The sequence below is a fragment of the Leptonychotes weddellii genome, chromosome 7, assembly GCF_054177405.1.
Source record: "Leptonychotes weddellii isolate Sample4059 chromosome 7, ASM5417740v2, whole genome shotgun sequence".
In the NCBI taxonomy this organism is placed as follows: Eukaryota; Metazoa; Chordata; class Mammalia; order Carnivora; family Phocidae; genus Leptonychotes; species Leptonychotes weddellii.
In genome coordinates this window covers 30,530,900-30,557,802 of record NC_138375.1, presented here as the reverse complement: position 1 = coordinate 30,557,802, position 26,903 = coordinate 30,530,900, and the positions used below count along the sequence as shown (strand labels likewise).

General features: G+C 36.1%; 1 long non-coding RNA gene and 1 pseudogene across 1 annotated transcript; one reads left to right on the top strand and one right to left on the bottom strand.

Annotated features, from left to right (window-relative positions):
- Nucleotides 1-2,835: 2,835 nt before the first annotated feature.
- LOC115942215 (U4 spliceosomal RNA) lies at nucleotides 2,836-2,963 on the bottom strand (annotated as a pseudogene).
- A 3,779-nt stretch (nucleotides 2,964-6,742) lies between these two features.
- LOC145722569 (uncharacterized) lies at nucleotides 6,743-26,327 on the top strand. Its single transcript, XR_014146909.1, has 3 exons — nucleotides 6,743-7,189; nucleotides 11,238-11,369; nucleotides 24,643-26,327. It is a non-coding gene; the product is annotated as an uncharacterized LOC145722569 (long non-coding RNA).
- Nucleotides 26,328-26,903: the final 576 nt, after the last annotated feature.

The following is a 26,903-nucleotide window of genomic DNA, read 5'->3' as shown; positions in this document are numbered from 1 at the left end:
AATAACAATATCCTTTTCTATAAAGTGAGGATGATAATAGTACATCCCTTTTAGGATTGTCATGAGGTTTAAATAAAATAATACTGTGAAGTATGTAACTAGTACTTGACATGTGCTCAATAAATGCTATCAATAACAATAATAATTGTTGTGCCTGTTGTTATTATTACTATTAATATTGTCACTGCTTGAGCACATGTTAAACAAATATGATAAATAACAAAGGTATCCAAAAGCCATATGTGAGTAAGAGGTGTTTGGCATTAAACCCAATTTCCCTTGAAATGAGTTGTTGGGAGTTGAGGAAGTTTTCCTTGAAATAAGTGACATTTGGTGGGTGATAAATTCAGATTTAAATACGTGATTTTAGAAACAGAACAAACGAAAGCTCAAGGGTTATATAGGTCAATGTATCACCTGAAATCAATGTCTCCTTAATTCCTTTTGTATATTCAAAATTTTAACCACCTATACCTTTCGGCATGTTTAGAAACACTGTTGTAATGGGAAGAAAATTGTATTAAAATTGTGAAATTTGCTTTTCTGGGCTTGAGGTTTTTTTTTTTTTATTATTATTTAGAGTCAATTACCCAACATACAGCACATCACTGGTTTCAGATATAGTGTTCAATAATTCATCAGTTGCATATAACACCCAGTGTTCATCACATCACGTGCCTTGAGTTTTTGAAAACTTTAGTTCTATGGTTCTTTGAGTTCTAAAGAGCTATGGTCTTCTGATCTAAATCATTGATGTATCTTTCTAAAGCTAAAATTGGCTTGAAGAATTCACCCATGTTATATCGGAGCAAACCAAGGTCCTGATACTTAATTTAAACATGAATAAGTTTAAAAGAAACAGCATGACCCTATGCAAAACTAAAGCAAAATAAATAGCCAAAAAAAAAAAAAAAGAAACAAAGAATGAAAAAGATAGAAAGAAAAGCCATTAATATAATTCGAAGATCTTTTTTTTGTATAGCCACACAGCTGTTCATATATAAAGAAGCAGACAGGCATTACAAACACAAAGAACTCTGAAAATATAGAGGTGAGCTGTTCATTAAAAAATCTGCTGACAAACACCCTGTCACCAGCAGACATCAAAATAAAGGAAATAATGGTGAACACGGATTCCAATGAAATATGGAACTGATCTAAACAGTGGTAGGAAAATGTACACAGATTATAAATTCTATAAGCCCAGGCAATGCAAAAATAACGTAGTGATAAATACACATTAAAAAGTTTAAGTCTCTTCTTTTCTTACTGGGAATTAATAGATACTATCTAAAGTTGATAAATCAAGAAACAGAAGTTTATATACTTTGTATAAAATTAATAATATAACTGCCAGGGAATAAAACTCATGATTGAGGGGCACCTGGGTGGCTCAGTCGTTAAGCATCTGCCTTCGGCTCAGGTCATGGTCCCAGCGTCTGGGGATCGAGCCCCACATCGGGCCCTCTGCTCAGCAGGAAGCCTGCTTCTCCCTCTCCCACTCCCCCCCCCCGTTCCCTCTCTCACTGTGTCTCTCTCTGTCAAATAAATAAAATCTTTAAAAAAAAAACAAAAAAACCCTCATGATTGATATAATATAGAAATCTATATTCTGTTAACAGAGAATATGCATTTTAAGCAGCCCCTATTCTCCCCAAATAAAAATAACATGGAGTACTTTTTCTGATTACAATGCATCAAAAGTAGAGAATAACATAGAGACTAAAATATTTCCAAGGACATTTTCCATTCTGCAAAAACAAAGTAAAACAAAACAAAACAAAATTTATCCCAAAAGAAGGAAAAAAATCCCCATGGTCCTTTTTCTATAGAAGACCTGGAAGAAAATGTAAGCTTAATAAAGTAGACATCAAAAAATGAGTGACAAAATACATAATGAGGTGTTTTTTTAAAAAAAGGAGACTATATATTTCCTTATTATTAAAGTCTTACATTAGTGTTGTATATTTGTTAGAATTGATGAGTCAATATTGATACATTATTATTACTAAAGTCTGTGGTTTACATCAGGGCTCACTCTTTGTGTTATACAGTTCTGTGGGTTTTGACAAATGCAAAATGTCATGTATCCACCATTAGAGTGGCATATAGAATAGTTTCACTGTTCTAAAATACTCCATGTTCCACCTATTCTTCTTTCCCAAACACCCCTCAGCCCCTGGCAACCACTGACCCTTTTACTATCTCCATAGTTTTTCCTTTGCCAAAATGTCATCTAGTTGAAATCATACAGTATGCAGCCTTTTCAGATTGGCTTCTGTCACTTAGTAATATGCATTTAAGTTTCCTCCATGTCTTTATAGCTCATTTCTTTTTTTTTTTTTTAAAGATTTTATTTATTTATTTGACAGAGAGAGAGACAGCAGGGGGAGCAGGAGAGGGAGAAGCAGGCTTCCCGCGGAGCAGGGAGCCCAACGCTGGTTCCCTGGACCCTGGGATCAGGACCTGAGCTGAAAGCAGACCCTTAACGACTGAGCCACCCAGGCGCCCCTATAGCTGATTTCTTTTTAGCGCTGAATAATATTCCATTGTCTGGGTATTTATTCAGTTGCTTATTCATATACTTATTGAAGAACATCTGGTTGCTTTCAAGTTTTGGCAATTATGAATAAAGCTGCTATAAATATTCTTGTACAAGTTTTTATGTGGACATAACTCTCCAATTCATTTGGGTAAATACCTAGTAGTACAATTTCTGGGTCATATAGTAATAGCATGTTTCATAAGAAACTTCCGAAATGTCTTCCAAGGCAGCTGTACCGTTTTGCATCCTTACCAGCAATGAATGAGAGTTCCTGTTGCTCATATCCCTGTCACCATTTGGTGTTGTCAGTGTTTTGAATTTTAGCTATTCTCTTAGGTGTATAGTAGTATCTTTCAATTAGCAATAATCGCACCTCGGATAAACCTCATTGGCTACGAGACTGCCACTGCATAAAGCTGTATAGTAGTATCTTATTGTAATCTGCATTTCTTAATAACATATGATACTGAACATCTTTTATATGATTATTTGCCATCTGTACGTCTTCTTTGGTAAGGTGTCTCTTCAGATATTTTATCCATTTTGTAATTCAGCTGTTTCTTTTTGTTTCTGTTTGTTTCCAGGAAAATTCATCATCTTCCATGCCGACCTCATTTTGTTGCTTTCAAAGGTGTTCCCTCTCTCTTTTAATTGTCATCAAAGGCACTTAGAATAATCTCTTCAATAGGTTTGTCCTTTAGGAAAACAACCGCCAGGAAGAAATTTATCTTTTAAGAAAGGCATGGGGTTTGGGGAATACAGCAGTAAGATTTTTCATTTTATAATCTGCTCTACTAATTGATTTTCCCCCAAATGCATATAATTATTTTTAGTTTTCAAGTAAACGGATAAGAAAAAAACTGCCATGATGGCAAAAAAAAAAATTAATTATAAGAAGTCAGTCACAGACAACCTTACTCTTCTCTAATGTGATTTCTCATTTACTGCTTACTTTGTCAACTGTTACTAAAGAAGAACATCACAAAAGAGAAAGTAAAGAACTAAAAAAGAAAAGAAAAACCACATTAACAAGATTTTGAAGAGGAAATGATAATTTAAAAATACAGAGGCGAAGATTTATGTAATATACAGTGAGTCTCCTACTCAGCTTCTCACCTGAACCCTCAGACAGTCAAGCTGACTTCTAGTAGCTGACCACATGGAAGTCTTTCGATGCCCCACTAAGGCTGGAAAAACATGGGAGAGGATATTAAAGAAGAGGATGTTTTATTAGTTCCTGGTTTCAGTCCTAACAAATTATTGGCTAAGGTAAAAATAAAATGGTTTTCATTCATACTGAACTAAACAATCAAATACTCCTGTGTAGTTCATAGAATATAATTAAAGAGAAATTTCAACCTAACCATGAGTTCTCAATGCTGTCCCTGACGGCAAGGATGGTCTAACTTTTCCTTGAATCAGGATTCAGGGTAGAAATGAAAATATCTCTTCACTTAGGGACTGTTGAAGCTGCTGCTGGGAATAAGTTAGGGTGTACATCTTCCTAGTTTTTAAACTTGCAGAATGATAAACCAAAGGATAAACAGAAAGCACAATTCCAAATTGCTGCTGAGAAAACACCAAATATTTCTCTTCTTGTCCCTCTCTCTCATTTTAAGAACCAAACATGCAAAAAGAAAAAAGAAAGAAAGAAAGAAAAGAAACAAACACGCAAACAAACAACTACAGCAAACCCCCAAACCTTCTAATGACTTGTATGTATCTGTCAACAATCTTATCTTGGAAGAAAAAGAGAGGAAGGCTTAGAACTACACCATTTTAGAGGGGAAAAAGAAGAAAACACTGTGTCCTGGAAAGTTCCTTTCCAAACATCTTCTTGAGAACAAGTCCAAATAAAATGCATGTCGTTTGCTTTTTAGCAGAAAACCTCTACCAAAATATTGCATGTAATGGTAGAATTGCTTCTCCCTCTTTTTTAATTAAACAGATAACTATAAATAATGTTCTGAGCTGGTTATGCCAAGGCCTTATTATTTTGAGATTAGGAAGAAAGTTCCAAATGAAGTAGTTTCAGTGATATGGCTTGGCTTCTGGCCCCATCTCAGATAAAATTCAGCCTTTCTCTGAAAAAATCACCGTCTCCTATATTCCTCAGATCTGAGATTCAAATCCGGTTGGACTTTGGTCCTGATTTCATAAAGGAAGGATTTGATAGAGTGTCTTTAAGTCAGAGTTCTGTGCTACAGAAGCGAAGTGAAATATTATTCAATTCAACAAATATTTTTTATGTAAGGAAAAAATGCTTCAATACTCTATAAAATTCTTTGCATATTATCTCTTATACTGGAGAGTAGAACTATAGTCATTTCTGTTTCTAAATAATATGGCCTGAGACCTGCCCACTTCTCTCTTTTCATCTTATTGACATTAACCATCATCACAATAAATTGCCTAAATCATGATGTGTCCTCCATTCAGGCTGCCCCACTCAGTGTAGGGTAGGATTCTTCAAAGGAAATCAAATTAGGACAGACCATCAGAGGCTTAGAAATGTTGGGCCCTTTGAGGGGCATGTGGGTGGCTCAGTCCGTTAAGCGTCTGACTTTGGCTCAGGTCATGATCTCAAGGTCCTGGGATGGATCCCCCGCCTCCAGCCCCGCCTTGAGCCCCTACTAGGGCTCCCCACTCAGCGGGGAGTCTGCTTGTCCCTTAGCCCCTCCCACCTCCCTATCCCAAGCCCTCACCCCTGCTATGCTCTCCCTCTCTCTCTCTCTCTCTCTCAGATAAATAAAATCTTTAAAAAGAGAAAGAAATGTTTGGGCCCTTTGACATAGGAATGACACTTCTATTGATTTTTCCTGAATAAATCATCTTACGTGTAGAAAGAAAGAAATAAAAAACTGGTATATAGAAAGACATTAGTCGGGGCGCCTGGGTGGCTCAGTCATTAAGCGTCTGCCTTCGGCTCAGGTCATGATCCCAGGGTCCTGGGATCGAGTCCCACGTCGGGCTCCCTGCTCTGTGGGAAACCTGCTTCTCCCTCTCCCACTCCCCCTGCTTGTGTTCCCTCTCTCGCTGTGTCTCTCTCTGTCAAATAAATAAATAAATTAATTAATTAATTAAAAAAAAAAAAGAAAGACATTAGTCACAGCAGTATTTATAATGATGAACATTGAAAACTTAATGTCCAAGAATCAGGAAAAGGTTAAGGAAAATCCCCACATTTAAATTTTGTAACCATTAAAATGTTGGTTTATCAAACATCTGAATTATTATGGATAATAATTACTTAGTGATTAATTATTAGAACTATGTTAAAATATATAAGCATGAAAAAAAAGATTCTGGAAATAAATATGCCAAAGCATTATCAATAATTATAATGGGATTATGGATAATTTTATTGTGATTTTTTTCTATCCATTTATATTTTTCTAATGATATCTCATGGACTTGTATTACTTTTATAGTTTTTTTTTTTAATCATGCTTTTAAAAGCTGGAACAAACGAAGACTATATTGTTTGTCATAAACCTCCACTGTTATGAAGACTTGTTTTCCTTGTAGTGGTTCCCAGTTCACACACTGATATACCACCCAGAAGTAAAGCAGGAAACCAGCATTTCTGAAACTCTTGGAGGAGAAGATGGACTAACAGGTAAATGTCTGTCTTCCTCCCTGAGAAACCAGATGACAACCAGGAGCCTAGAAATTATTTATAGCTGCTGGGAATAGATGAAGTAGTTAATAGAAAAAGAGATCCTGAAAAATGAGGTGTTTCTTCCAAAATAATAGTATTATTTAATATTTGAAGGGCATTTCATGGTTGAAACACTTTACTAACATGATCTCATTCTATCTTCCCCGCCACTCTGTTAGAGAAGCATCATTATTTTGATTTCACATATCACACAGCTGAAGCTTAGTGAAGTTAAGTAAGTTTCCCACAGTCACAAAGCTTTTAAGTGAAAGCTTTTTTTTTTTAAAGATTTTATTTATTTATTTGAGAGAGAGAATGAGATAGAGAGAGAGAGCATGAGAGGGGGGAGGGTCAGAGGGAGAAGCAGACTCCCTGCTGAGCGGGGAGCCCGACGTGGGACTCGATCCCGGGACTCCAGGATCATGACCTGAGCGGAAGGCAGTCGCCCAACCAACTGAGCCACCCAGGCGCCCTAAGTGAAAGCTTTTAAGTGAAAGCTTGGGTTCTCAATTCAGGTTTCCCGATTTTCAATTCAAGCTCTGTTGCTCCCGCGTTGTTACATAATGTACTACATGTTGTGTAAGACACTTTCCACGTGCAAGACACACTGCTGGAATTAAAAGGGGAAAAAAGAAGCATGGTTTCTAGTCTCCAAGAACTTACGACCTAATAGAAAAAACAGGACACAGACAAACTGCCTGTGGGTACAGGTCACGTTTAAAATGCCAAGTCAGTAGTGTAGACTGAAAATGCTTTAAAAGTTGAGAGGACAGAACAGTATCTGTGAGCAGAGGTGACTGTGGAAGGATGATCTGGTTATCAGGGAAGGAACTAGGGAAGAGAGGATGGCACCGTGGCTACACTGGGGAGAAGAGGAGAGTGAATCAAGAAGCAGAAGTGACACTAAACCAGCTTCAATTCTCTTCTTCAATCTGCGTGGAGATTCACTCATCCTATTTGTAATATGAGCTCTCCAGTCATAAGTAAGTAAACGTCGAATTTGTAGCTTTTTGTTTTGGCTTTTGTGTGTGTGTGTGTTGCTCATCACAGAGCATTACAGTTACTGTGCACCTTTCTCCTTCATTATCTGAGATGATGAATGTCCTCCATTGATTAATTTATCACCCAGCCACGTATGTGTGGGCCTCTGATGGGCCAAACACTGCCACTGACGTAGCAACTGAGTACACAAAGTGGAACAAGCGTTCACGGCCCTGCAAGCGCCTACTTTCTTTCTTTCTTTTTTTTTTTAAGATTTTATTTCTTTATTTGACAGAGAGAGACACAGCGAGAGCAGAACACAAGCAGGGGGAGTGGGAGAGGGAGAAGCAGGCTACCCGCCGAGCAGGGAGCCCGACGCGGGGCTCAATCCCAGGACCCCGGGATCACGACCTGAGCGGAAGGCAGATGCTTAAGGACCGAGCCACCCAGGTGCCCCTTGGTGCCTACTTTCCAGATGGAGAGACTACATGTAAAATGCTAACAATTATTTCCATAATGATAGATATGAAAACTCAGCATTTATGAAGTAAAAGAGAAGCACCTACCTCTGCATAAATGGGGATATGGTATAAGGAGGAGCCTGGTAAGGATAAATTGAAATTACCAAGCAATGAAGGGAGGACAGGCAATTTCAGGCAGAGGCTACATGGCCAAAGTTAAGGGTGCAAGGAAAGGCCAGTGTGCTGGTGAGTGCTAGCAATTTGGTACTTTTGGAGATCACAGGTAAAAGGATAAAGGGAGATGAAGTTAGGGAGATAGGAAATAACAGATTAAGTTGGGTTTTGTAAGCTATTTAAAAAAACTTGAACTTTAATCTGTACAGACAATGGAGATGCACAAGAGTTTAAATCACAGGCATAGGTAAGTGTAATTAGTAACATAGCTATATTATACCGCACTCTACTATACTATACGTTACTAAGTCCACAAAACATTTTGTCAGATTTTAAGGGAAAATATTTTTTAAAAATAATAAATATGAACCTTATCAACTTTATGCAAATTTCTATGTCAGTGCCTTAACTTTTACCTCATTAATGGGAAATTTAGGAGAAATTTAGAAGAGTGTGATTTAATGCCCTCAATATGACAGATGATTTCTGTTTTCCCTCTACCAAGATTTGGGTTTGACTTGTTTATGTCATAGGAGGACTATAATGCAGAAAGTGACTGTAAAGGTCTATGGGACATTGTTCAACGGCTTATCTAGAAAAGAAGGGTGAATATATCCCTACAAGATGAAGATATCCCTTGGGGATATAATTTAAAGAGGACCAAAATTTTTTTCAACTTCTGTAAATACTCTTTTATATTTAACAAAAAAAAAATCAAATAAAACAAAATCACATATGAAAAAAATCTTTGCTTTTTTTTGTTTCCTTATTAGCTTTTAAAATTTTTATTTATAAATCAAGAAATGTATTTTCCTAAAAACTATGACTAGTCCAGTTGCCTGATCTTGGGACTAGGAATTATAAACTGAGCCCTGTTGCTGTAGATGATTTTCTGTTTAGTATTATAAAAAGTCTTTCTGTGACTCAGCTCCTGTTAGAATTAGATTATGGGGTTTCCCAGGTTTCTTGATGAAAAAAATGGAGAGACTTCCACACTTCTTAAATGTAATCTATCTTAGAGGTATGAAAGTCCTGGAATCAAAGAATTTAGAATTTAAGGATAGGAGTTATCTGAGTCAATATTCCCTTGTGATTATTTATCCAAGGTCCAGCACAGCAGTGTTCTGTGTACAGTTACACTAAGAGTTTGCAGAAGACCATAGAATGGGCTAGTTGGTCTAGGTGGGAAGCAAGGATCGCACAGGTAAAAGGCAGCTCCAAGAAAGGGTCAGAAAAGGGGGTATTCTGAAGGCCATGGACCTTGAATGAAGATGGTTCCTTATGGGATGGGGGAAAATTGCACCTCTTCGGGTGTGATGTTAATAATGATACCTCTAGACTCTTCCTGCTTGATGTTATTTCCCTCAAGTTGGCCATCATGTCAGCCCTACCTAGAGTCTGAATCAAAATCCCAATTAATAAAACTTTTGTTGCTGTTGTTTTTAGTTTAATGGTAATGACAGCAACATGGCATGATTAGTTTTTTTTTTTTTTTTTTAAAGATTTTATTTATTTATTTGACAGAGAAAGACACAGCGAGAGAGGGAACACAAACAGGGAGTGGGAGAGGGAGAAGCAGACTCCCTGCCGAGCAGGGAGCCCGATGCGGGACTCGATCCAGGGACTCCAGGATCATGACCTGAGCCGAAGGCAGTCGCTCAACCAACTGAGCCACCCAGGCGCCCGATTAGTTTTAATCCCTATTCTCTGCCCATCAGACATTACTACCTGGGCATAGCTCATTTCCTCACTGAGCCCAGACTCAGCCTTAGAATTTGTCACAGTCTAGTACTCTGGGCAGCCACTGCCAATGGACTTAGACTTAGCCCATCAGATACAATTTCTTTGCCATCCCCAGATTAGAATTAAAGGTATGTATATTGGTTCCAAAAGAACTCTGTTACCCTGGAAAGCTGGTGTGATATTCTTGTTGAATACATTCCTTTTAGTTGAATACTCAGTTTTCACTTAAGCCTACTCAGACAAGTATTTCTGCAGTTGCCTGAGAGATGGTGTCAAATGCTTTATTCTGTACCCTTGCTCTGAAAGCTCTTATTCCAATAAGCTGACTTTCTTTGGTGTTACTTTTCCCTGTGCTAATTACTTTCATCATCCTACCCACAGGGAGGTAGATTATTAACACTGGTATATAAATTTTTAAAAACCTCAATTTGTAAAATAAGCAACAAGAGCCCTGCCCTTTGCCCTGGATTTCTATAAGGTGCCTAGTTAAATATGCCCTGTGTACGTTCTGGTTTCCTTATTTGGTTGTAGGGGGCAGAGACCTCACTTTTCATGATTCACCCTGCATATTTCTGACTCTTGCCTCAGGGTGCTTTTGTGAATCCTCTGCATAATTTTGGATAAGATGAATTTGTACACCCCCCACTCCATGTTTGGTTGCTGCAGCTCTCTCCATGTGGCTGCCAGAGTCCTCTGTGGGGGTGTGGGTAGAGGAAAGGTGGTTCATTGATTTACTCAACAAATATATACTGAATGCCCACTATGAGCCAGGCTCTATACTAGAGACTGTGTTTGTTGTGGTTGGTCAGATAGAAATGATTCCTGGCGGGGCACCTGGGTGGCTCAGTCATTAAGCATCTGCCTTCGGCTCAGGTCATGATCTCAGGGTCCTGGGATCGAGCCCCACATCGGGCTCCCTGCTCGGCGGGAAGCCTGCTTCTCCCTCTCCCACTCCCCCTGTTTGTGTTCCCTCTCTCACTATGCCTCTGTCTGTCAAATAAATAAATAAAATCTTAAAAAAAAAAAAAAGAAATGATTCCTGGCTTCATGGAGCACAGGATTCAGTAGATGAAACAAGCAATAAACAGAGATAAATGACATACTAGCATAGTGAGATAAATGCCTTGAAGGACAAGAACATAAGAATTATAAGAGAATGTGTCTAGAGAATCCATTTATATTGGGTGATTGATGAAAACACCTATGAAGATGTAACCTTGAAATGGAAGTCTGAGGATAAGTGGTTAGTCATGAGGAGTGAGGATAAGTGTTCCAGACAGAGGGAGAAGTGTGAGTGTAGGCCCTGAGGTGGCATTTGATGTGAACAATGACCCCAACTTCCCTGTGAGGGCCTAATCTGGCTCTCAAATAGCCACAGTAGCTTTGGCAGACAAATACAAATTCCAGTCCAGGAAAGAGGGAGGCCACCTTCTGACCAGGGTCTCATATAAGAAAGATTTTCCATTTTACCTGGGGTGAGATACGCCTGTTAATTGATTTATGAAGGTCTCATAGCAATATGCATGGGCCAGGAATGAGGTTTTATATTCATGGTAAAAAGTTAAACATTTGGCACTGCCATTTGGGAAGGTCTGCACTGCAAAGGCCAAAGTCAAGACTGGAATGCTGGCTCCCCGTGTCCTCTTACAGTTTGGTATCCTTGCTGCTGTAGGTCAAATGATTTTCCATCACTCTGGCCTTTGAGAACTAAGGTGCCAGATTCTCTGAAGAGAGCATTGTCCTGATAAAGGAAAAACATGAAGGCACTGGATGTTTTAACTGTGGAACATAAGAGAGAACAGAGGTAATGTTGTGTTTTGTTTTTTTTCCCTCAATTTGCTTTACTTTTTAGACCACATTGTTTGGACACTGAAAGTCATGTTTTTGTACTTCTTTTGTGGCATTTTGACTGCCACAAAAGAGCCAGAAAAACTATTCCAGAGCCAGAAAAACTAAAATATAAATAAATCCAGACAGGCTCTTAGAAGCAGTTAGTAAATCAGTACTATATTTAAAAAAATTTTTTCTTTTCTAAGTAACTATTACTTGAGCTGAAATTTAGCTTACCAGATCTGCCTCATTTGAAAGTTTTCTGAAACAGAATATTTGGCAGAGTTTCTTCCTGTATTAAAATTAATCACATAATATGAGGAAGGGCAAAAACTTCTTCCAGTCTCTACGGAGTGAAGGGAAACAAAAAGGGGAGTTAATTGCCTAACAATTCACCTAAAAAGCTGTGCATAATTGTTCTACATTTCTCCAAAACAAACATAACAAAGGTTTTTTTTCTAATAGCTTAAGAAAGACCAGACAAACAAGAGAGCAAGACAAACAATTCCCCTAATTTTCCAGAAGGAAAACAAGTGGTAAGGCACGCTCACTTGCCTTGCATCCACTACTCCCCTTTGCTTTACTCACTGCACTCAAAAATTAAGTGAGTTAATACCCACCAAGCCCCCCAGAATTTTGGGCCCATAAGATCTCCTATACAAGTATGTATTAAATTTTTTTAAAAAGAGAGAGAAAGTGAAGACGCATAGGAAAGAGAATGAAGAAGGCCAAAGAGGCGAAGCAAGCAGAGGGAAACTGTGGAGAATTCTGAAATGTTCAGAATACATAAAATGAAGTTAAATTCTTCCAGAATGCCTCAAGAACCTGTACAATATCTTCTTAAACTCCAGTTAAACTACTAGAGACTCTCAAACAGATAAATTCTATAAAAAGCAAAGTGAAGATAAACTCTACAAGTTTCTAACTTATAGATGTCATGAGCTTGTACCCTGAAACATATTCTTTTCATTATAAAAGTGCCTAAAACTTCTTGGTTTTGAGTAAATCTAATAGATACTGAGCTAGCCCTCCCCCAGTGTACATAGGAAACTGGACAACAGTCTGTGAAAGACTACAATCTCTGAAAGAAGAGAAACTGACAAGGGAAGCCTCATATTAACCCTACCTCCCTGCTTGAGAATTTCTGTACTGAAGCCAGTGAAATGGAGTTAGCAGAGCAAGATGGTCCTGCTGACTTGAGGAAGCTGAAGTGGCTGGAATCTGCAGGGCAGGCACCAGAGAAGAGGGGACTGCACAGAGCAGCACCCCAGAAGTTTTCATGGAGATTGGACTGGGGAGTTCTGCACAAGTCCTTGGCCAAGGGCTGTGCTAGACATGAGGCTTACCAAAGGGTGGAGAATAAAACAGATACTACTAGTGGCCCAGCAGTGCTAGGGACTTTGGAGTCCTGGCCCAGCAGGAGTGGAAAGACAGCTACAACACCTTGTTAACAGCACAGTCACTTAGCTGAGACACCAGAAATTCTGTGATGGGTTGTGTAAATGAAATTATATTGTTTAAGGTTACTGCATTTCTGAACTGGGAGTTGTGAGTACGAAATAGTTCAGTATTGACTATAAATAGACTTGGATAAGTTCAGACATATATATATATATATTTTAAAGATTTTTTATTTATTTGACAGAGAGAGACACAGCGAGAGAGGGAACACAAGCAGGGGGAGTGGGAGAGGGAGAAGCAGGCTTCCTGCTGAGCAGGGAGCCTGATGTGGGGCTCAAACCCAGGACCCTGAGATCATGACCTGAGCCGAAGGCAGACGCTTAACGACTGAGCCACTCAGGCGCCCCCAGACATATATTATTAACCCTAGAGCAACCACTAAAAAATAATAAAAACAGATATAGATAATAATTCAACAAAGGAAATAAAATGTGAAATGAAAAAAATTGCATAAACACAAAAGAACATAGAAAAGAAACAAAAGAGAAACAAAATGGACAAATGAAAAACAAATATCAAGATGATAGATATAAACCAAATCATATCAATAATTACATCAAACATTAATGGTCTAAACACTCCAATTAACAGGCAGAAATTGTCAGACTGGATAAAAAAGACAAATCAAATTCGATTTCTGCCTAAAAGAGACAAGTTTTAAATTTAAAGATATCAATTTGATTTTTCAAAAATAATTTGTCTTTTTTATTCTCTTTAAGATACATACATACATAACATACATACATACATTTAAAGACACAAATATATAGAAGGCAGGAGGAAACTTGGTGGTTATATTAATACCAAAGTAGACATCAAGACCAAGAGTTTTAAGAAGGACAGAGTGCCATTTAATAATGATAAAATGGAATCATTAGGAAAAATCAACAATCTTAAATATGTATACTTCAAACAACAGAGCTTTAAATTTCATGAAGCAAAAATTGGCAGATCTAGAGATAGCAATCAACAGTATAAATTTAGCAAGTTTGTAGGGTAGGAAGTCATTATACAAAATGATTCCATTTCTGTATCAGCAAACAGTTGAAAAATGCAATAAAATGCTACTTACAGTTATAAAACATAAAGTACTTAGGATTAAATTTTATAAAAGATATGTAAAACTTCTGCATTAAAAATTACAAAATATTACTGTTAACTATATTTTTATTTAAAAATCTAGAAAATATTACTGAGAGAATTAATAAAGATCTAAATAGAGAGATATACCTGGTTCATGGATTGGAGCACTTAATATCATTAGGATATACATTTTCCCCAAATTGATTTATAGATTCAAAACAATTCAAATAAAAATTTCAGAGACTTTTTAAATAGAAATTGACATGCTGATCCCAAAATGTATATGAAAATGCAAAGGGCCTTAAGATGCTAAATCAATTCTGAAAAAAAAGAAAAATAAGTTGAAGGGTTTATACAACTTGATTTTAATACTTAACATAAAGCTATAAAACCAAGTAGCTTTGTATTAGGGATAAGGGCTTACAGTCTGAGTTGTAATTGATGAATTGTGAAGTCCCAATATGGACAACTTTGAGAATTAAAAAGCCAGGAAGAAAAAAAAAAAAAAAAGCCAGGAAGACTCAGTTATAAGTAGGCAGCCACAGTTTTGTGAGATTTACCTCCTGGAGCTTGACCAGGTTCTCCTAGTAAGTATCAAAGAAAAATCCCCTCAAGCTTCTGGCAGAGGGAAGGGAAAAGGAAACATTTGGAAATATGCCAGAGCACTTTGTTCCTAACAAGGCCTGCCCTCAGGAGAAACTAGCTAATCAGAGCCTAAGTGACGTGGAGCAAGGGAAATATCCCAACTCCAGCCCATTTTAGCCATCCCACCGAAGAGGGGGAGAAAAACACAGGAACAACTTGTGAAGCTCATAGTCCTGAGCAATTTCACTTCTAGAAATTTTTCCTGAGGATATGTCTCTACATATAAAAGGAAAATGGGTATTATTCAATATTAAATTGTTAGCAATAGCAAAATGAAAAATAACCAAAATGCCTATTTGTGGAAAAGAGTAGAATAAGCTGTGATATATCTACACAATGGATTTCTACGAAGCCATAAATAATAATGAAGAACATGTCCATAAACTAACACGGAATGATTTTTGGGATGTATTTTAAGTGAAAAATCATGGTGTATATATAGTTGACTCTTGAACAACATGGGGGTTAGGGGTGCCAATCCCTGCATGGTCAAAAATCCAAGTGTAACTTTTGACTCCCCAGAACTTAACTACTAACAACCTACAGTTAACCAGAAGCCTTACCAATGACACAAGAGAGTCGATTAACACGTATTTTGTGTTATATATATTATATGCTATTTTCTTAAGTTGAAATAAGCTAGATAAAAGAAAATGTTAAGAAAATCATAAGGAAGAGAAAATACATTTACCCTACTGTAGTGTATTTATTGAAAAAATCCACATATAAGTGGACCTGTGCAGGTCAAACCCATGCTGCTCAAGGGTCAATTGTAGTATGCTACATTTTGTGTAAGAAAAAGGGGTAAATAGAAAGAAGGGATAAAAAATTATCACACGTTTGCTTGTTTTTGCAAATAAAAAACCCCAACAACATAGGAAGGACGGAAAATGGTTACCAATTGGGTGTAAATGGGAATAGTAGAAGGGTAAAGAATTTTTTAATATAGTTTGTAATTTGAGCTATGTAAATGTTCTATATATTCAAAAAATACGGCTAAAATAAAAAGATTTAAAAAAGCAAACCCTTTAGTTTGCCAGAGTTTATTCTCAGAAAATGACTGGTTGGCTCTGTTTCTGTACCTAAATCAAGACTGAATTTCTACACATAGAATGAAGTGTTGAAGAAGGTATTAGCCCTTTAATGATAAATTTTCTTTACAAAGTGGTTTTAGTGTGAAATTAAGATAGGAAACATTTTTTTTTAAAGGCATTGTTCTTTCTTTATGGTCCATCTCATTTCTTATGAAATAAAGTGATTTTATTTAAAGGTAGTTCCACTGTCATTCCTGAAAAATGTGCTCTTCAGTCATAGCACCAGTTAAAAAAAAATATATATATATATATACAGAAGTTCAAAGGAGGGGGAAATGGTTGAGACAAACTTTTCAACTGATCTTGTCAAGCTGTCTCACATGTTACCGTTTCCCAGGCTACATTTTTTTCAAAAAACCTGATACATACTGAAATCTTGAAGAAAATTGGGTAATAAAGATAATTTGTTAAGAATCTGAACAACTGAAATAAACTTGTTTTTAAGAGTTCCACTATTTAAGTCACAACTTGAAACATTTCTAGTTAAGGACAGTATCTTGGAGTTCCAGTAACTGATGTCATAAGTAGTTGAGTAATTCTCAAGTTAATGCAGGGGTGATGTAAGGATTGTTAGCCTATATAATATTCAAGATTACTTTTAAATTTCAATGTTTTATCCTGGTTTTTAAGATTTAAGAGGTGGTCTGTAATGGATTCAGATGTTTCATTTGTAGTATAATGAAATGTTTACAGAAAGATAACATTTTCTGTATGCCTGGGGGGCTCAGCTGGTTAAGCCTCTGCTTTCAGCTCAGGTCATGATCCTGGAGTCCTGGGATAGAGTCCCACATCGGGCTCCCTGCTCAGCAGGGAGTCTTCTTCTCCTTTTGCCTTTCACCCTGCTTGTGCTCTCTCTTGCTTCTTGCTTGCTCTCTCTCTCAAATAAATAATTAAAAAATCTTTAAAAAAAAGGAAGATAGCTTTTTCATTAAAATATTTTTAGAAAAAAAAGCAAATTCTAAAACTGAATACAAAGAGAAACAAATGAATCTAACTGCCTATTAAATTGATAATATAGTCATTCAGGAAGCGGAATTAATTCAAGCACCTTTGGAAATAGTGTCTTAATTATAAAGTCCTAGTGGGACCAATTCTAAGAGAAAAGGCAATGTTAACCTTTACCTAATAGGTTTATTGTTAGTTGTAATACTATATTAATTCTTAAACTGTTGAATTTATGACATAAGATGACAAATAGGTAAATATATTACTATAAGAAATCAAAATTCTCACTATGAGAGAAAAAGTACAAATATAACATTTAAAAAGCTAGGAAAAAAATGATGTAATGCTAAATTTGAACTAGAAATATCAACATGAAGTCATTTTAAAAGTATACTTCCTAGTTCTGTCCATTAGAATAGCCTAGAAACAATGGTATCCCAGTAACAGGGAAAATACAAATTACTCAGATATTAGTTTTTAAATACCACTCCCTAATAAAAGGAACTGAGCATTTGGAGAATTGGCTGATTCCAGATAGGGGACAAGAAAAAGCTACAGTGAGCATGGGATAGCTTCTTGATCCAGAAAGCAAAGGACTGCTCAAAGACTAATGGGGGTAATATCAAAACAACAGAGGAGCATACTGAAAGGGGCTCCTCTTGGCCAAATTTGATATAGCTGGAGGATCAAAAAGTATAGAGATAGTAATATATTATAATCCATTAAATTTTAAAATAACTCATGAATCTACTATGATATTCAAAAGGGATAGGAATGGAGGAAGAGTGGTTCGTCTTTTGAGGAAAATTCCAGTTAATAGATAGGATTAGCCATTTTGCCATCTCCAGTGTAATAGCTTATCTAGGTAAATATCATCAAAAAATGCTAAAATTGGGATGTGGGTTTGTAGGAAATAGGATACTCACACAGTTGCAAAGTATCACTCATAGATCATTTACTAGATAAAACTTTTTTTATTCAAGTATAATTAACACACAGTATTATATTAGTTTCAGGTGTATAATACCATGATTCAACAGTTCTATACATTACTCAGTGCTTATTAGATATAATTTTAAATAAAAAGAGCTAATGCTCATCACCTTAACCAAGTAATTAATTTAGCATTAATAGTAGTAGTTCAATCTGGCATTCATTGTATGTCCTTTGATGTTATGCATTAAATATACAATATCTCCTATAAATTAATCTTGTCAGAAATGTTCAACCTGAATCTAAACATGAGAAAGCAATTAGACAAATCCAAAATGTTGGACATTCTACAACTGGCCTGTACTTTTTTTTTTAAGTCAGTATCATGAAAAACAAAACCAAAAAGCAGGGGGACTATTCTAAATTAAAATTAAAAAGACAAAAACAGCTGAATAATTTTTACAACTAGGTTGAATCTTTGAGAAAAATTAGATGTCATAATGGAATTATGGTTCTTTTTAAAAAATGCCCTTAACCTTAATGAGACTAAAAGTGCAACTTACTTTTAAGTAGTTTGGGAGAGAATGAGAAGAAGAGAGAAAGAGAGAGGAAAGATGTGAGAAAGAGAGAGACAGTGCAAATGCAGCAAATTGGTGAATGTAGGCAAAGTGTATTTGAATGTTCATTGTACTAGTCTTCCAACATTTTTGTAAATTTGAGCATTTTCCAAATAAAGAGTTGGAGAAAAGTAAAACAAGTACTTGCCTTGAAAATGTAGCCTTACTATTTGACTAAATTGCTATTGTCTGTGGAATAATGAAAACCAAAAGTCATGATAGATATAACTTTAACTTTGTTTCATGCATTATTTGGGATAGGTATAGCATCCTTGCTGACATACTGACACGCACTGCCCTCAGAAGCAACCAACTCACATTTGGGGGCCAGTTTGGGCTATGTATGGCATTCCTATAGCCATGCTGTCAGGTCTTCATGGAACATGTGGAAGCCTCTGCTGGGCTTTCCCAGAAAGGAGTGGAGCCCAGCAATCTGTTCTGTTCTAGTGTTGATTTTGGCTTCTATTCCAAAAAAAATCAAGAAGACTATTAATTATTCACCATGTGAAGGTGGTAGAAAGAGCAGATGGGATGAAGAGCTTCCTGCCAACACCAGAATTCCAGAGCCAAATGCCTTAGGGTGTTGAAAGTGCTTTGAGGCACTTTAGGAAATGGCCCTAATACAGGAGGGACAATCCAGTCCATGATTTTCCAGAAATGTTTTTGAATGTTGGTGGATTCAAAACCACACTCCTTCTCAGTGCTTTAATGGGCTATTAAATGTTTCCTTTTCATCTCAACCAAATTGACTAAATCAAAACTGTAGGTTTGCATGTATATTGGGGAGGAGTTGTGAGTTCCCTAATAGTGACAGGTATTTCTAAATGGTGAGGCTTATATTAGTGTTGTGAGACAGAAGGGCCTGGAATTGATGCCAGGAAGGCAAGAAAATCTCCCTCTTGTTGGTGATGCATATTCTTTCTCATAAAGATCCCTCACTAGATTCTTTCCATGTACAAAAAGTCTTCATTGTCCAAGAAGTGGTTCTTAAAAAGGCCACTTGAAGTGAATTCACTTTTAGGGAGGTAGGCAGGGATGGGCTAAATGGGTGATGGGTATTAAGGAGGGCACTTGGTGTGATAAGCCCTGGGTGTTATATGTATGTGATGAATCACTAAATTCTACTTCTGAAACCAATATTACAGTGTATGTTAACTAACTAGAATTTAAAAACTTAAAACAAAAAATAGATGAATGGATAAAGAAGATGTGAGATATACGTATATACATACATATATTATACATATATATACATATATATGGTGGAATATTATTCAACCATAAAAAAGAATGAAATCTTGCCGTTTTCAACAATGTGGATGGAGCTAGAGAGCATTATGCTAACAGAAATAAGTAATCAGAGAAAGACAAATGCCATATGATTTCACTCATATATGGAATTTGAGAAATAAAACAAATGAGCAAAGGGAAAAAAGAGAGAGAGATAAACCAAGAAACAGACTGTTTTATTTTTTATATTTTAGAGAGAGAGAGAGAGAGCGTATGAATGGGGGGAGGGGCAGATGGAGAGACAGAGAATCTCAAGCAGAATCCCTGCTGAGCAGGGCTTGATCCCACAACCCTGAGATCATGACCTGAGCCAAAACCAAGAGTCGGATGCTCAAATGACTGAGCTACCCAGGCACCCCCCCTTTTTTATTCAGACTCTTAATTATAGAGAACAAATTTATGGTTACCAGAGGGGAGGTGGGTGGTGGGATGGATTAAACAGGTAATGGGGATTAATGAGTGCACTTGTGATAAGCACCAGGTAATGTATGGAATTGTTGAATCACTATATTGTACACCTGAAACTAATATAACAATGTAAAAATAAATAAATAATTAAATAAATAAGTGAATTCACTTTCAAAAGGGGAACAGAGTTATTTGTTAAATTATGGAAAAAATATTTTATAGAACTTTATCTTGAAATAAGGTTATTTAACAAAATTTAAGAATAAACTGTTGATTTTGTAGGCTTTTCCCTAAAACTAGCACAATGGAATACCCTTCCACTGTATGTTTGATTTCTTAGATATAACACTCAAGCACACACACACAAAAAAGGTTCATGATGTGTACTTCATGGAAACTAAAAATTTTTGCTCTTTAAAAGACAATATTAAGAAAATGAAAATAAAAACACAGCCATCAACTGGTAGGAAATATTTGTAAAACACATATTTGATAAAGGACTTGTGTCCCTGATATATATATCAGAAAAATCTCAACAGAAAACAAGGAAACAATGTCTTTGAATGACACATTGGACCAAATGGACATAACAGATATATATGGAACATTCCATCCCAAAACAACAGAATACACATTCTTTTCAAGAGCACATGGAACATTCTCCAGAATAAATCACATATTAGGCCACAAAACAAGCTTCAGTAAATTTAAGGTCAAAATCATACCATCCATCTTTTCTGATCAAAACAGTTTTTTCACAAGGAAAATAAAACAGGAAAAAAATGCAAACACATGGGCACTAAATGACATGATACTAAATAAGTAAGGGGTCAATTAAGGCAATCAAAGAAAAAATTTAAAAAATATATGGAGACAAATGGAAATGAAAACACAACAGTCCATAATCCTTGGGACACAGCAAAAGCAGTTCTAAGAGGGAAGTAAATAGATACAAGCCTACCATAAGAAACAAGAAAAAGCTCAAACAAACAATATAACGTTATACCTAAAGAAAGTAGAAAGAGAAGAACAAAGGCTAAGATGGGTAGAAGAAAGGAAACAAAGATCAGAGCAGAAATAAGTGACAGAAACTAAAAACAAACAAACAAACAAAAAAACAGTAAAACCAAGAACTTGTTCTTTGAAAAGGTAAACAAACTTGACCAACCCTTAACCAGACTCATCAAGGAAAAAAAGAGAAAGGACCCAAATAAATAAAATCAGAAATGAGAGAGAAGAAGTAACAACTGACACCACAGAAATACAAAGAATTGTAAGATAATACAATGGAAAATTATAGACCAACAAATTGGACAATCTAGAAGAAATGGATAAATTCCTAGAAACACACAATCTGCCAAAACAGAACCAGGAAGAAATAGAAAATCTGAACAAACTGATTACAAGTAACAAATTGAATCAGTAGTCAGGAAACTATCAAAAAATGAAAATCTAGGACCAGATGGATTCATAGGTGAATTCTACCAAACACTTAATGAACAGTTAATATCTATTCTTCTCAAACTATTCTAAAAAATAGAAGAGGAAAGAAAGCTTCCAAATACATTCGATGAGGCAAGCATTACCCTGATAGCAAAACCAAAGACACCACACACACACACACAAGAAAATTACAGGCCAATATGCCTGATGAACATAGATGCAAAAATCCTCAACAAAATATTAGCCAACCACATTCAACTATATATTAAAAAGGTCATTCACTACAATCAGTTAGAATTTATTCCAGGGATGCAAGGATGGTTCAGTATGTGCAAATCAGTGTCATACACCACATGAACAAAACAAAAGATGAAAATCATATCATTTCAACAGATGCAGAAAGACCATTTGACAAAATACAACATCCATTCACCATAAAAACTTTCAACAAAGTGGGGTTAGGGGGAACGTATCTCAACATAATAAAGGCCATAAATGAAAAACCCACAGTTAAAACCATACTCAATGGTAAAAAACTTAGAGTTTTTCCTTTAAGATCAGGAACAAGAGAAGGATGTCCACTGTGGCCAATTTTCTTCGACATAGTACTGGAAGTCCTAGCCACAGCAATCAGACCAGAAAAAGAAATAAGAGCTATCCGTATTGGTAAAGAAGTTAAACTGTCACTATTTGCACATGACATGATGCTATACATAGAAAATCCTAAAGACTCCTTTAAAAAATTAAGAGAAGTAATAAATAAGTAAACTTGCCTGATACAAAGTTAATACCCCCAAATTGGTAGTGTTTCTATATTCTAATGATGAAGTGGCTGAAAGAGAAATTAAGAAAACAACACCATTTACAATTACACCAAAAAGAATAAAATACCTAGAAATAAACTTAATCAAAGATGTGAAAGACCAGTACTCTGAAAACTATAAAACACTGATGAAAGAAATTGAAGATGACACAAATGGAAAGATATTCCATGCTCCTGGATTGGGAAAATATTGTTAAAATGTCCACATTATCCAAAGCAATCTACAGATTCAATCCCTATCAAAATACCAACAGCATTTTTCAGAAAACCAGGACAAATAATACTAAAATTTGTATGGAATCACGAAAGACCCCAAATAGCCAAAACAATCTTGAGAAAGAACAAAGCTGGATGTATCACAATTCCAGATTTCAAGATGTACTACAAGCTGTAGTAATCAAAAGAGAATGGTGCTGGCACAAAAATAGACACATAGACCAATAGAACAGAACAGACAGCCTAGAAATAAACCCATGCTTATTTGGTCAATTAATCTATGACAAAGGAGGCTAGAATATACAGTAGGGAAAAGACAGTCTTTTCAATAAATGTTGCTGGGAAAACTGGATAGCTACATGGAAAAGACTAAAACTGCACCACTTTTTAACACCATACACAAAAGTAAACTCAGAATGCATTAAGACCTAAATGTGAAACCTGAAACCATAAAAATCCTAGAAGAGAACACAGGTAGTAATTTCTCTGACACTAACTGTAGCGACATTTTTCTAGATAAGTCTCCGAAGGCAAGGATAACAAAAGCAAAAATATTGGGACTATGCCAAAATAAAAAGCTTTTGCACGGCAAAGGAAACCATTAACAGAACAAAAAGATAACCTACTGATTGGGAAAAGATAATTGCAAGTAGTATATTTGATATGGGGTTAATATCTGAAGTAAAAAAACCAAAAAACTTCTACAACTCAACACCAAAAAACAAAACAAAACAAAAACAAACAAAAGACAATTCAATTTAAAAATGGGCAGAGGACCTAAATAGACATTTTTTCCAAAGAAGATATACACATGGCCAACAGACACATAAAAAGATGCTCAACATCACTAATCATTAGGGAAATGCAAATCCAAATCATGATGAGATATCACCTTAAACCTGTTAGAACAGCTAAAATAGAAAAGACAAAAAATAACAAGCATTGGTAAGGATGTGGAGCAAAAGGAACCCTAATACACTGTTGGGGAGGATGTAAATTGGTATAACCACCAGGAAAATAGAATGGAGGTTCTTCAAAAATTAAAAATAGAAACAGCATATGATCCAATAATTCCACTATTGGGCACTTAACCAACGGAAACAAAAACACTAATTCAAAAAGATATGTGCACTCCTATATTTATTGCAGCATTATTTACAATAGCCAACATATGGATGCAACCTAAGTGTCCATCAGTAGATGATAGATAAAGAAGATATGCTATACACACACACACAGACATATGAACACAATGGAGTATTATACAGCCATAAAAAAAGATGCTATTGTGCTATTTGAGACATATGGATGGACCTAGAAGATATTATGCTAAGTTAAATAAGTCAGACTGAGAAAGACAAATACCATATGATTCCACTCATAAGTGGAATAAAAAAAAAAAAAAGCAAAAGCAAGCCTATAAATACAGAGAACAAATTGATGGTTGCCAGAGTGGTGTGTGGGGGTTGAGCAAAACGGTTAAAGGGGAGCTTTAGCTTTAGCTTAGCTTCCAGTTAAGGAATGAGTAAGTCACAGGACTAAAAGACACAGCACAAGGAATATAATCAATGATATTGTAATAGCAATGCATCAGGACAGATGGGAGCTACAGTTGTGAACATAGCATAATGCATAAACCTGTCACCTAAGTTGTACACCTGAAACTAATGTAACATTGTGTGTCAACTATACTCAAATAAAAAAAGAAATGAATAATAAAAAAAAAACCTCAATTTTTAAATGGGCAAATATAGCACGTGCTCATTGTCAAATATTTGGATATCACATGAAGTAAAAAACAGAATTTACCTATAATCCCATGACTTAGAGATAATTACTGCTACATAAGATCTTAAATGGCATGTCCTTCCATGTTTTTTGAGTAAATATGTCATGTATATCCTATTTTTATACTATTTTATGATCTGCTTCTTTTACTCTTTTTTATAGATATATATACATATATATAAAATATTGAGCATGTTTCTGTATACTTTGATATTTGCAAACATGATTTTCAATAACTACAATGGAGAGGTCATAATTTATTCATCCAATTTTGTATCATTGGACATGTATAATTTTACAGTATTATTATACAATTTACACAATTGTAACATATACTGCTGTACATAAGTCTCTAGGTAACTATGATTTCACAAATATGACATTAGATTCTACCAAAAACTATCTACACTTTAATGAATTTTGTTTTTATATATAGGAAACCTATTTTAACTCACTAAACTCAATGCTTTTTTTTTTGTTTTTCATTTTGTATTTCTACAGAAACCCAACAAATGGAGTTGTTGGTGCAGATTTCCAAGGATGAAGTTGTCTGGGTGCAGCCAATGCTTTCAGTCAAGAAACAAGGTGGAATGTGAATTTGTAGAAATTACAGCTTTACTAAGATTTAGGTGGGAAGTTTGTGAAAAAAAAGTTCTGGAAAAGCAAGAAAAAAATTTCTATTCAAATTCTCATGTCTACTGGGGTAATGGAGGCATCAAGTATTTTATTTTCCATTTCTATTAACACAACTCAAAACATCTATACTTTATTGTTGTTTTTTTGTTCTCTGAAACATCTTAATGAGAGGCCAGCAGTGAGTTCAAGTTTTTCAATGCCAAGTTGAGAATGCCACACCTCACATACCATTTCCCTTGGAAATTGAGAACAATCCAAGTTTTTCAAAACCCCAAAGTATCTTTTTTATTCTTTGAAACTCCATGCTTTACCACAGTGCAAGTCTTATTAGGTTTTTAATAAAATATTTGTCAGTTGTTTTCTAATCAAGAAGATTCTGTTCTTTTCACATCAAGGAATCACTTAGGAGACAATCAACAACATATAATAATTAGATTTGATTGAATATAATTGATTTGAATGTTAATGAAACAGTGCCTCCAATATGTTTTATTTCACTTAAATTTTGTTGACACTTAAGCAGTTGTCTTGCTTCCCCCAACCTGCCACCACTATTTCTCCCTACCATCGCATTTGACACTGTTCCTGTGCTTATCAACATTGTTTGTCTGAAAGCCTTTTAATCAGCTGTGGGTGAAGTTGCAGAGGAGCTCTCAGCTCTTCCAGCTCTCTCACCTCCCATGTTAGTTGCCAAGGGAACCACTTCACTGAGTCAACAATAAAAGACTCATCAAATTTGGTTGTTTTTTTCTTTTGCCTTGATGAGAGCCACTGAAATGTCCTCTTGCATCAGACCACATGTGTCAATCTCTTCCATTTCTTTGCATAAGATCTGAAAGCAATCTTTATTTATAGTAAGGGATGAAAGAGGGAAGTTTGACAAGCTAGTGTTGTGAAAGTTAGCTGAGATCAGTGCCATAGAAACAATATGTTCTCTGAAAGGAAAATTTAAAATATTATCTTGAGATATTTGGACAGAATTTTCAGCTGTATGTCCTGTTTGATTGGAGTGGGATGGATAGGTTTGTATTTTATTCTGACCAGTCTTTTGAAACATCAATAAGGCAAATGATGAGCCTGCCCTTTAAGGCAGGACAGGATCTAAACTGCCTTTGTTTGCTTCTATAGTACTCTTGTCCACTGGCACAAATAAACTCTCAACAAATGTAGAGAATTTCTCACCAATGGCTGCTGCCAACCTACAGAAGTTCTTCTGTACTGTTTTAAAATATCCAGTCAAGTTACTGTCTAGAAAAATCTAGAGGCTGGTGAGGAAGAGTCTCTGCAGCCTTTCTACTCAATACACCCTGCCCTTACCTCTTTTGAGTTGTAAGCAGTAAAGCTCCATGAACACAGGAGAAGGAAGTCCTCTTGAAGAGAAATGGTCCCACGGCCCCTTGTGGGAATTCGGGGTGAGAGAAAAATGTTCTGCCTACGCACCCTCATTTTCAATCTTTTATGCAAAAAATATGAAGTTAAAATGGGCATTGTGGGGAATTTTCCTTGGGGAAAATGAAAACAATGTCTTAGGACAGCTGAGCTGAACAGAAGGGTAGATAGAGTAGGGTCTGGAATGGGAAGAGCCAGCCCCACTCTTTTTACCCAGGTTTCTATGAGGTAGAGGGAAGTGGTCTGCTTGTTTTTACTATATTTTTGTACCAGTCAAGCCACCTGCCCAGCTTCTCAGTTTTGACTGTTCCTCAAATTGTGGTCATTTATTACCTGCATCATCATCACCTGAGGCTCATAAAATAACTGCAATGTCCTAGGCTGGACCCCAGATCTGTTGAATCAATCTGAGGATGGAAGCCAACATCCATACGCTTAACAATTACCCCAGGTAATTCTTATTTATATAATGCATAAAGACTAATGCAAGAGAGTCTGTGATAGTGGTAAAAAGGGAGAGGGCACAGGGCAATCTTCTCAGAACCCAAGTTCTAAATATGGATGAGCTTTTTGGGATGGGAGGGTCCATAATATACCTAAAGTTGTTTGAGAATTTTTGTGTGAAAGCATGTCTACATACATCTTTCTGGTGAAGGGCTTTGGATCTTCAATCAGATTCCCCAAGGAGTACACGACTCTCTCCAAAATGTTAAGAGCCACTTGTTTGCAGAATGCTT